The sequence below is a fragment of the Astatotilapia calliptera genome, chromosome 23 (assembly GCF_964374335.1).
Source record: "Astatotilapia calliptera chromosome 23, fAstCal68.1, whole genome shotgun sequence".
Lineage (NCBI taxonomy): Eukaryota > Metazoa > Chordata > Actinopteri > Cichliformes > Cichlidae > Astatotilapia > Astatotilapia calliptera.
This window is the reverse complement of record NC_137443.1, coordinates 37,026,992-37,039,720: the sequence shown is the minus strand read 5'-3', so window position 1 is coordinate 37,039,720 and position 12,729 is coordinate 37,026,992. Positions and strand designations below refer to the sequence as shown.

Sequence of the window (12,729 nt, the reverse complement as noted above, 5' to 3'; positions counted from 1 at the left end):
GCTTCCCAAAAATGAAGCCAAAACGTCTCTATCGCCCCCTGCTGTCTGGCTGCAGTATAGGTCATAAACCCCGCCTCCTCCATGTTAGCGGATGGGACTGAAATAAATTAATTCTCCTTAGATAATTTTTTTCCAAAGATCCTTTCTTTTGTTATCAATAGTTCTCATCATGCTGATTGATGTCCAAGGGGTCTCCTTTCCCATAAGTTTGATTCTGATTCCTACCGCGGTGGTGTTAAATTGGGGTGAAACGTAACAGCTTTGACTGGCAGCTGCAGTCATGGAGAAACTTGCGTATCTCTGTTCGGGAATGGCAGATAGAGCGTAGGCTCTGAGAGGAGGGCCAGCGTTTACGTTACGAAAACACGACCGAGTGTTTTAACCTGACAGCCTGAGGTGTTCTTCAGTAAACTGGACTACTCGACTGAAGGACCCGAGGCCCCGCTGCACTTTTTCGGTAAGTTAAACGTGTTTGTAAGCTAATCCGTAACTACCGTCCTTAGCTAGGTCCTGAGACCTAGCTAGCTAAAATGAGCACTCGGCTGTCAGGGTTCATTTAGCTAATCTGTGCAGGTGAATGAATTTGCTAAAGAAATCAAGAGAAACCCCCCAGGCTACTCAGTCACTAATTACTGTTACTGTACTTTTATTACAAGTATTATGCTGTAAAAGCAACAGGCTACACCCTGCTTCAGCTCCTGTGAAGAGCTGAATATTAAATATGTGCAAACAACAGCATGTTTTCAGTCTCTTGCCACATCTGTAAAGGCAGTAACTTTTTTTTTTTTTTTTTAAAAAGCTTGTACCTTGTAGATCCTCATTAATCAGGAACTATGGATTAAAGTACTGTAGTGTACTGTAATACTGAAAAAAATGTAAGAGAAGAACTTCAGATCCTGAGTGTGTGAGGACAGAAGAATCAGCTTTATTTCAATTTTGAGGGATAAAATTTATATCTGAGTTTGATGGTTCTGTTCTCTTTGTGATTACAGGAGCTGCCCTCAGATTCAGACCTCAGCACCACCCAGTGACAGCAGACAGATCATCCAACATGTTCACATGTTAACTGCAAAATGAACTGATGAAAATAGTGCAAAGGTTAAAGTACAACACGTGCTGCAGTGAAAGCTGCAGCTTTATTGATAAAGTTAAAGACAAAAAAGCAAAAGCATTAATCACCCATGTAACTGTGTCACTATATATCAGCATTAACAGGACCTCAGTTTGGTGTTTCACAAAGCTGCTGATCTCAGACCTGCACAGCTTCCGTTTTAAACACTTGATGTAAATGGTAAATGGTAAATGGCCTGTATTTGTATAGCGCTTTTCTAGTCCCTAAGGACCCCAAAGCGCTTTACACAACCTGTCATCCACCCATTCACACACACATTCACACACTGGTGATGGCAAGCTACAATGTAGCCACAGCCACCCTGGGGCGCACTGACAGAGGCGATGTACTCAGCTGCATGAAGAGCACATGAGATTTTCTCTAACACAATTAAATAAAACCTGATGAAGGTCAAAGGTCATCACTTGTATGCTGAACTACAAACTTGTCATCTGGAATTATTTCACAGTTTTTGCACATAGTGGGTTATTTACCATAAAGTGATTCAGAGTTATTCATACCAGAGTAACCAGAGAGGATCATATATTTTTAAATAAATATATAACTTTCTACAGGACTGAATATAATATCTTTATGTAAAGGTCTGGAGCCTCTGGGGAGTATCCGAGTATTTATAACATTACACAAACCAAAGGTCTCCATCACAGTGTTCATGAAATGCTGGGTTTATCCATCTCCTGGGGCGGGCCTACGGAGGAGTGCTGAAGATTTCCCTGTGAGGGAGCTGCTGGTGAAGATCATGAGTCCTGCTTGATCAATGTGATGAGCTTCAGTGTTCCTGGTGTTTCTTAAATGATGCCTCTTTCAGTGGGTCAACAGAACTTCTGGCACAGGACAGCTGTGATGAAAGAAAGGGAAGAAGTTTCTCCAAACCTCTGGACCCAGAAACCCAGCTTGGTCCTGATGGTCTCCTTCACAAGTTTCTCTCCAGGGTGAATGTAGCTGTTGATATAATATGGACTTTATTATTAAATGAAAAGAACAAATTAGACTACACTACTGAAACGTTCTGCTGATGTTTTTAAAGTTTCCATGTTACCAGGATGTAGAGGGCTCTGAAGATTTAAACAGTTTTAGATCCATTACACTCACAGTCTTATGTTAAAATCTCAAAGGACAGCATTATATTTTTGATATTAACAGTAATTCTGGGCCTCTGTAGAGTGTGCAGATGAACTCATCGCTGTCTAAAAATGGATAAAAAAAAACATAAGTGCTGAATCCTTCAATAACAGACTATTAGAGTATTCGGTGTATAGCATCGCTAACTAGCTAGCAACAAGCCTCCAACACAGTGCGTATGCTAGCGGCTAATCTAACTAACGAATTAACAACAGAGTGATTTTAGAACTATAAGATGATAGGTGTGTCTTTTTTTATAACAGTGACATGGTTGTATTTACCTTAATTTAACGAGTCGTCAGTCGCGGTAAACCAGCAAAAAAACTCGAGCAGCCAGGCTATGTAAAAAGTGTAGGGGGGTGTGTTTGCGGTTACGTCCAGCGGGTGTGTGGGCGGGAGTGTTACACAGTCACTCCACCTCAAGTCACTACTGCGCAGACTCTGGCTCCAAATTTGGAAGATGGCAGCCTCCACAAGCGGGATATTTTGGCTTTATTTTTGCACAATGGGAGGAGGCGGTGTCGCGTCGTCCATCTTTTCTACAGTCAATGGTTCTCAACAAGAACTGGGTTTCGATACCCATCCCTATTCACAACCAATGCGCACTTCCCCCCTAGTGGCCAGTGGTCTCTGGGCCTATGAGACTGAGGCCTAACATGATCACTAATCAGTTAAAACATGGGTATTCATTACTTTTAAGACTTGGACAAATATAGACAGTGTATGGTATATTATGGAAAATGCTATTTCAACAGAAAGAAAAGATAAGAGAAAAAAAAGTACTAACTGAACACATAGAGAACATTTCAGCCAGCAATTACCTGTACTGACAGGTACATTCACATGTCACCCAAAGTGGAAGGGCATGGCGTTTATTTTCATGCTTTGCACAAACCATCCTGTATAGAGAATTTATTGCAAGAAGACACAGAGTAACACCTCTTGACTTGTTCTTTTCAACTTTGCTCCTCACTGAGGACAGCTCATTGTGGAGTGGGTGGAAAGTGTTGTCTGCGGTGGTGCATAGCTCTGTCTTGAGTGTCACATCACCCCAGTGACACTTTGCACAAGTTCTCACTGTGCTGCTGAATAAAAATGATGCATATACATCCACTCTCATGGGGAAGGTAGTATTCATGGGTTTCTGGACTCCCTATTTTATTATTATTTTTGGGTCAGGGCTTGAGCCTGTCCCAACTTGTACTTGGGTCTTGGCAGACAGCAGGTAAAAACCTCCGAATGACAAGCTGTCTGTCATATGGTTTACCAGAGATTTCCATGTCTGCAAGACTCCTGATATATATCTTTAAGTTAGAGGAAGTCTCTCTATCGCTCAGCTTCTCGGGGAGGAACTAGAAATGAGCAATTGGTCATTTTTAGAAAAAAGACGACTGTGTGAGATAAATTGTCTGAGCAGAGTTGTTTATGATACACTTGTTTACAACAATGAAACAGAAAAATTGAGAGAGATGTCAGTAAATGTACAGTGTCTTGTCAAACAGTATTTAGAATTGATCAGAATGTGAATACACAAAATTTTGAAATTCAGTGTCTCAAGGAAGTTGAAAAGCCAAAGTATTTTTGTCAAATATGGATAAAGTGACCAGAGGTTCAAAGTCCTGTCCGCTTTAATCTTCTGGTAATATAGAAAAGCAGTTTATACCACTTTTCTCAACAAAAGTATTCATGGGAGGTGTGTGGGAGGGATAGTTTGCTGAAAGAAGACCTGTTTGCTGCTAAGAAAAGCAAATTCTCTTCTCAAAAAAGATAACTCAGTTCCAACTCAGAGTCCAGAGAGAAATCTTAGTAATGGAGAATACAGGTATTTCACCGATAACGATACAGTGTGCTGTCGCAGTGGTGACACGCAGACTGAAAGGCACTCACAGTGTACAAATGATCGGATGACTGTTTCACTTGAAATAAGAAATGACAAGAATCAAGATCTGACTCGAGCTGCAACAACAGCTTTGAGATTTACAGTCCACTCACGGGCTGTAAATCTGAAGCAAGGCTTTGCTGGAAAGCAATGCCTGACAAAGATGGTCACACAGCTGTCGGGTGTCTTTGTGTGAGCCTATGATTTGTTTCTGTCTTCACAGATCTGAAAAAAAAGTTGAATAATTTATTAAGAAATAATTTCACTATTTTTTTTTTAAATATGCAGACATTGTCCATTCAGAACAAGTCTTATCCTATCATGCACACAAACAGTGTATAACAGACTGGCATAGCCATAGCCATGACTGTGTTGGCGTTTTGTGTTCCATATAAATGGGATATAACAATATCCACCCAATAAAGAATTATTTTGATGAGCAAAGTCAAAATTATTTTGTTTACCAGACTGCTGTAAGTCAGGGGTTTGAACATGGGAGTCTTTGTGAGCCAGTCTCAAGTGGTCGTACAATTAACTGCAGTTTTAAACCCCCGGGCTTTCCATGTGGCGGAATATACAAAATGATGATTGGTCACAATAACAGACATCCCATAGTCTAGTTGCATAACTGTCTAATTAATTCACCACCCCGTCATACATATGTCACTCATCCTTTGCCCCATGCACTACTCATTTTGTATACATCATCAACATCAAATAGCTGCCATTGATCTGGAGCTTGCTCTCCATACAGACTCGCAACTGTGCATGGACTATAAGCTATAAGCAAACTGACAATGGACACCACAAAGACTCTCATAACCAACAACACTGTCCACTGCGACCGTGATTCTGCATACATGTATGAATATATCCTTTTAAAGGTGAAGACCAACCAGTACACTGAAGAACAAGCTTTAGTTTCAGTTTCACCCCTTAACACATGCATACACACTAATTTTCTAAAAGTAGGGCATAACGAAGACCATATTCTTTAATTCATCAAGTGTTTGTGCTAATGGAGGTGAGGAGGCTCTGCTTGATATAGATCATTGCTTGGGGGATATGTGCAATAAAATCTGGGCAGAGGGTTAACTGGATATATTATGGCCTTACGATGTAAGGCGAATGCTGGGGGACTGCGCTGGGGAAAAAAAATATGAAAGCGCTTATAGAGTTCAGCTTTTCTCAACTCGCTTTCTGTTGAACTACATTTGGCTGGGCTGGCTGTTAACCTTTAGTCAATGATATAATTTGGGTAAGTGGTGTGTCTTTTAATTGCAGGCCTTAATTTTAGAATAGCACTCAGTAATTGAAGGCATAAAACTGTCCTCAGGTGGCTTTGGCCAGCTATAAAAGCACAGCATGCACGCACTAACAGGGCAGCAGTTTAAGAACCGGTGCCAGTTTTGTGGATTTTATCTACTGTAACATGAAGCCGATGAAGCTTAATGTGAGAATTCAGTCAGTCAAACTTGACATTCTCCAATTTTGATCAGTAAACTCTGGCGCAAAGAAGATGCTGACCTTGGTATACAGTGCACTTTTCTTCCATTACAAAATGAGCTAAAAAAAAAAGGAAGTGAATCAAAGCACGAGTGAAGGAATGCAGCAGATAATTTAAAATCTCATTCTAGAGTTTCCACTGCAACAAGTGTAGCTTATGCTAAACATGTAAACATGGAGCAGCATAATGATGCATGTTATTATTCACATTATTATGATGTCTTCACGCTGTCAGATACTTTTTTAATGGGCTTAGAGTGAGAAAACGCCGACTGCAGGTAAATATGACCCAGAATTTTCTGTCTCCGGGGACGACTGAAGCTATTCAAGCTAGCAGCAAAAGCAATATATTTTTATATATAAATGCAAAATGCATTTTTATGCTTCTGTTTTAATACAACACTGTTTTAAAATGTAATGTACTTTTGGCTGATCACTTATCGTAAACGGATGCTTAAGTGGTGACCCTCTGTGACTTTATTTCCAAAATAAAACAGGCACCAAAGCCCACTTCTGTTGAAAGGGTCATTTTTGTTGGTATTTCTATCCAAAAGCTCCCGAATATATAATTAATCTTATTTACAACTTGCAACCCTGGGAATGCAAGCTTAAGAGGAACATTTCTGGTCAGCATTACACCATCTTTCTGTTTTACCCCAGGCTCTCTAAGATGATGAGATACAGAATAATTCATCCAACTGTTGAATTTTTAATTAAAAATTCTCACCCCATATGTTATATGCCAAATAGCACTTCATTACATAAAACCTGGTCTTTAGAGCAGTTTTGGTCAGCAGTGGAAAGTTCAGGGTGTTTTTTTTCTTGTTTCTCACTCTTTTTTCTTTTCTTCATTACACTTTTTAAATGAGGTAGTGGAGGTGGGCTGATGCGCAGCCCTTTGTCCTAATACAGATGATATTACGTATTTTTTCTTCAGTAAATGTCACAATACTACCAAAGTTGTATTAGAAATGTTTTAGCATCATTATATGCTTAAAGTAGTTCAACTAAAAGACTCATATACATGATATTAATGGATCATAGTTATCGATTCACTGACTCACTTTCTATGTTGCAGCTGGAGATGACTTTAATTACTTTCACTGCTTTAATTGCTTTTAGATAGTTTTATCTATTACAGTGCAATAAGGAATGTATTACAAACTTATCCAATAACTAAATATATGACATGCAATGTAAAGTACAAGTTTCATAATTAAATTGAAGTGGAGCAGAAGTAGAAAGTAGAATAACATTGAGATACTTAAAGCACATTAAAAGAATACATAGTAGACTAAAGTACTTTATTTAAGAGAAAAACATTAGCTTCATCCAATATAATAATTATTGCACCCACCCCAGTGAAGCACCTAATTGATCGCAATGTGATGGAATTGACTGAATTCAGTCTGGTTATAAGTAGAGCTGGACCGATCCAATATTACGTATCGGTATCGGTCCGATACTGACCTAAATTACTGGATCGGATATCGGAGAAAAATAAAAAATGTAATCCAATCCATTAAATATCACGAAAGCACCTCACAAAACTTGCAACACGCTGTAGCTCGCGTCAGAACGTTAGCACGTCGGAGCAGTATGAATCACGTGATAGAGCGGCTGTGGCATGCGGGACCTGTCGGTGGTCTGGATAGCATTTGGAACTTTGCTAGCAACCCGGCATTTCATCTCCGACAAAGTTATCCCGAGAGAAGTAAAGCAAGTGTGTAAGTCCGTCTCTGAATGTTTGTAAAGCATTCCTGCGTTAAGCTTAACAAACGATATATGGAGCGACTGCCTCTTCTTGCTGCTACTTCAATCATGAAACTGCTTAATGATCAGCTGATCGGCTTTTCTGTCGCGAGTCCGTCTCTCATGTTTGTTTTTGGCCCACTTTGCACCAGAAAGAGGAAACCAGCGGCTGAACAACAGCAGCACGTTTAAGCTTGATCAGCTGTTGTTAGAATTTATTTAATATTACTTTCTACATCAGGATCTTTTTCTACGTAGCTGACGCTGGTAACTGTGCAGGGGCGGATCTAGCAAAATTTAGCCAGGGGGGCCGATAGGGCATTAACAGGGAAAAGGGGGCACAAAGACATACTTTTCTTTCTTATTCCCATTTAAAATGTCTAGCTTTTAATAAATAATTATCTGACACCCAAAGTTTTAATTTGATGTAAAATGAATAGAAGTCAATTACTGTATATAGTGACTATTAAGTCTAATATACCCTAGTAAGCTATAGTACTTTTTCCTTTGGGAAGATACCATCTGTGCAGTCTGCAATTTTGTTGAAGAAAGATGTTGAATCTATTTAATATTTCTTGAAAAATAATTGATTTCTGTGCATTTTTTTTCACACTGCATCAAATTAAGGTTGATTACGTCGATTAAGCATCATGAGGTGGAGCGTGAGGGGTGGTTCCCTATTTTTTATTTATTTATTTTTGTTGTTGCTGGGAGTTGGAACCCTATTAGTTAGGTTGCTTAATATTTAGTACTCTTTAAAATACCAGAATAGGGAGGATGGTGTAGGTTTAAGTTTATTAGATTGATCAGTATTACTGAACTATGAAATTTTTTTTTTTTGCATACAGGTATAACAGAATAGCTTTAGTGTAGTTGTTGTTTTAAACTTGAGTATGAACTTATAGAAAATGCAGCAAGATATTTAAAAAACAGTTTTGTTGATTATAAAACACTATATCGGATTCATATCGGTATCGGCAGATATCCAAATTTATGATATCGGTATCGGACATAAAAAAGTGGTATTGTGCCATCTCTAGTTATAAGTATAAATATGGTTTATTCTGTGGAGTGGAGGCATTAATGGACAATATCTCAAAGTACAAGAGTTGGGAAATGGCAGGATACTGAACTACTGTGTAAGGTATAGTCCATTAAATATTTATACACACAATTTTGTGGTGCCTATCAAATTTTCATGTGGTTGTCTATACCTGCAGGATATGTAACATTAAACACCCTTAGATTGCCTGTGAAATTAATTAACCCACTTTTTTATTCTCATTTCTTTTTTGTTTTATTTTCAGAAATTCCTTACTATGTTGATAATGCATCCCACAACACAGAATATTTTTTTTTCATGTCTTTGATAGCAGAAAAAAAAATCAGTGGGATGCCTGATCCCCCTTCCCCCCTGTAGGAGCAAAATGTGCTCTGTCTCTATAGTTTATTAATTTAATCCTTTAATTAAATCCTTAGCTGTATATTGTGTATTTTGTGTATGACACTAATTAGCACTTAGCGCATGCTAAACTAATATGGACAATATTGTTAGATCATATATGCACTCAGCACGTTCAACACTGAGCTCACGTTAGCATTTTAGCACATAAACCAAAGCACTGCTAAGCGTGAGTGCAACCTCACAGAGCTGCTAGCAAGACTGTAGACTGTTGCCTTCCAGACAACAGCCCTTTGATGCTAAAATGAGTGCACTAATGGTGATAAGTTATGCACAGCTAATGAAAAGCATGTCTAAGATTTCTAAATCTAAGCGTGATTGCAATGCACAACCCAGTCAACCCCTCGAGCACAAATATTGTTATCCTGTCTGTAAATAAGGTAAGTAGGCAAATTGTACAACACATGTCTATGGATCACACACACTAAATTAATAACTGTCTGGTGAGAGGTTTAGTATGTTGTAATATATTTGGCAGGACCAGTAATTATAAAACTAGGCCATATTGCAATGGGAGATAATTAACGTTAGCACGTCCCTGGGAGGTTTTTGTGGAGTGGGGGAGGCTTTGACACAGCCTATTCAATTATGTCCTTCCCTGTGGGTCCGGAAACCCAGAATATAGAATATCTAAATTAGGCACATGACAAATCTTTTACTAAGTCAGATGGAGCAGGTCACAAATGGCAAGGTGGCAGGCAACTTGTGGAAGCAAATTGAGTTTGAAGTTAGGTGTAGGCAGGCACAGGGTTATGAGAAAGCTTTCAGTGATATAAAAAGGTGAGAAATATACCCATCTGCTTTTTCATGTTCTGTGTTATTAAAAGGCCTCTGTTCTTCAGCAGAAGAGCACAATTTTACCAATTACGATTTACTGGAAAACATATATTTTATATCTTTCTCATTATCAGGTTTCCATTAACTGAGGATGAGGAAATGTATAAAAATGCAACGAAACTGGCTTCAGGATGCACAAGATCTATTAATGAGATGCCAGGAACACCTCAAAATTGCCTATTGATTTCTATATTGCATATGTAAAACAAATTGCATTGGAAATCCCTACAATGTCATGTTCGTAATTTTTCTGGAATGGCCTTCCAAATGATGTTCATGATTTAATGGGATTTAATAAGGATGCATTTATATGCAAAATACTAGCTGTAAACCAGAGATACTGGTGCTCTAAAAATTCTGAATGAACTTTGCAAGGGATCAGCTACAGAGTGTGTCCTCCCTCTGTCCTGAATCTAGCACATACTAGACAAAGAAATAGGTCACTCGTATCAACGCGGGAATTCATGAAGTCACATTTGACCCTCAATGCGTAGCCCTTTCAACACCTGCACAATGGGTAGCCTCCTAAAAATAATACACATGCCAGCAGAGACAAAGGGAAATGGAAGAGTGGCTTGGTAATTAAAGGCAATGGTGGCAGATTACAAATAATGGTATAACCTATATGAAGGTTATATACTTATGTCATAGCATAGTAACAGTATATCTAGAGAATCTAGAACAAACATCTATAACGTTACTGGAGTTACTTAACATTGTTCTTTTAGACGATATTAACTTATTTGAAGTTTTTGTGATGGCAATCAGAACAAGTAAGAAAACGGGCCAGGATCTGTTGACTGCAAAGGCCATACGAAAGACATTTTCGTTCAAGAACTTCTCATGCCAAAAGAGAGATTAGAAATCTATTATCTTAGGATAAAAGTTTATTCTTGGAACATATTGGTTTGTAGTAACTTTACTCTCAGAATTGAATTGAGTGTTGTCACTTCACGACTGCAGGATAAACTAGCTCTTGTGTATCGTGAATGCAAAAGCCCAACAAGGGACAAGGGTTGGAAATTAGCAATAGCTGTAAACTCTATGTGCAGCACATTCGTTTCAAGCTGCATAATGGAATTGTGTTAAACTGCATTGTCCCCTTTAAATAAATAAACATGACATAAATAATAAGAATGAATTAGTGGACCCAATACATGCCATAACATTATCATTAATGCCCTCCCAACAGCCTAACTGACTCAAACCAGATCTGTTTACTATAGTGGACAAGGGTTCACGTTATTGACAGTACACCATCTTGTTCCTAAGTACTCTCACTTCTACAATAATATCTTACACTCATGAAGGTCTGAAATTTCATGCCACTAAAATCACAACATTGCTTGGACGTTGGAGGGGATCAATCCAAATAACGAAAGTATCAATATCAACGCTGGCATTGGCATTGGATCTATACTAGTGTGGCAGGATTGATACTTCAGTATGTAGCCCACTTAATTGTGTTAAGTAATGTTTCTTTTCATTTTTTTAAATAAAATAAATTCACCTCAAACATGCACATGAAAAATGTCTGAACCTTTATGTATTGACTATTACGTCTATTTTATTCATAGCCTTTCGCACATTTAAACCAGCAGTCCCCAACCTTTTTTGCAGTTTACGTCCAACAATATTTTCATGGACAAGCCTTTAAGGTGTTGTGGATAAATACAACAAAATAAAACCAGTAGCGGTACCCAAAACAAGAAGATTTATTCATAACACACGGGAAAATACCCTGGGAAACCAAGTTAACGCTAAAAACAATTTTAAAAAAATAACGCTAAAAACAGATAAAAACACTGAAAACCATAAATTTCACAACCGAGCCTCAACTCTCGCGGCCCGGTACCAAATGACGCCAGGACTGGTACCGGTCCATGGCCGGGGGGTTGGGGGACCCCTGATTTAAACAACAGAAGTTGATGCAAAGTGCTTTAGAGACAGACACGTTTGCAAGTCTCCAAAATGTGTTCAGAATTTGCAAAATGATGAGGATTCATCTTATAAATCATTAAACACTGCACTGCATTAGTATTGGTATTGGCAGTATCGGCCCTGTATTTACTTGGTATTGGATCAATAACACCATTTGCAGTATTGCACACCACTAATATTTTATCCAACCACAATCAAATGTTTTCATAGTAAATCTCAACAGAATACTTACAGGACCTATAACGAAAAGCAAGACCAACGTTTCACACGCTTGTGTGATCCTTGGGTCTGTGGTACCCATTTACTGTAAGCAAGGTGATATTCTTTCATTAATTAATTTAATTGATCATTTTTTCAACTCACTAGGGTTGTATCATTTTCTGCAAAATGGATGATTTTATTATTGAGTGCACACCGTGCACTCCGAAATACATTTATTGCCCAGATTTATTGGAGCTTAGGGTAGTACAAGTGCAGGGCTCATTGGTGAAAACAAGTAAACATGAGAGAAAAAAGCTTCCAGTCTATGTTGTTTTTCTCCTATCTGGGCCAGCCTCACTGTTAGAACCGTTAGAGTGTGTGTGTCTTTGAGAGCTGAATATTCATTTCAGACTGAACATGACCCTAACCACCTCTTTATAGGCATTATTAAACTGAGATGCATTACCATTCCCTACATGCACCCGGTATCTACCAATACCCCTCGAAATGCTTCAAGTCCCCCACACAGCTCAGTAACAACTGACAAAAAAGAGAGCCGGTGTTAAAGGTACAATTCCCAGCTTCTCTTTTATGGGATCAGAACGATGCCACCTTGAAATGAAACTGAAAAAAAATATTGTAAGTGAAACAAAAAAATTACAATTTCAATTAATTGTTTTTCACTATCAATTTTAATTTCACTTTCAATACAAGATTTTTCAGTACATTTATTTCAGTTACAATATGTTTTTTCAGTTTCATTTCAAGGTGGCATCGTTCTGATCCCATAAAAAAGTCGCAGACAAACCCTCCTGGCTTGAGTTCAGAGAGACCATAAATCCACCTTAAGAGCCACGTCTATGAAAGGAGGACAATGCTCTGGGATTTTCCTGAGGA

At 38.5% G+C, this 12,729-nt stretch overlaps 1 long non-coding RNA gene across 1 annotated transcript; it reads left to right on the top strand.

Annotated features, from left to right (window-relative positions):
* Window positions 1–282: 282 nt before the first annotated feature.
* Window positions 283–1,555, top strand: LOC145424472 (uncharacterized). The gene is made up of 2 exons (XR_013905554.1): window positions 283–457; window positions 993–1,555. It is a non-coding gene; the product is annotated as an uncharacterized LOC145424472 (long non-coding RNA).
* Window positions 1,556–12,729: the final 11,174 nt, after the last annotated feature.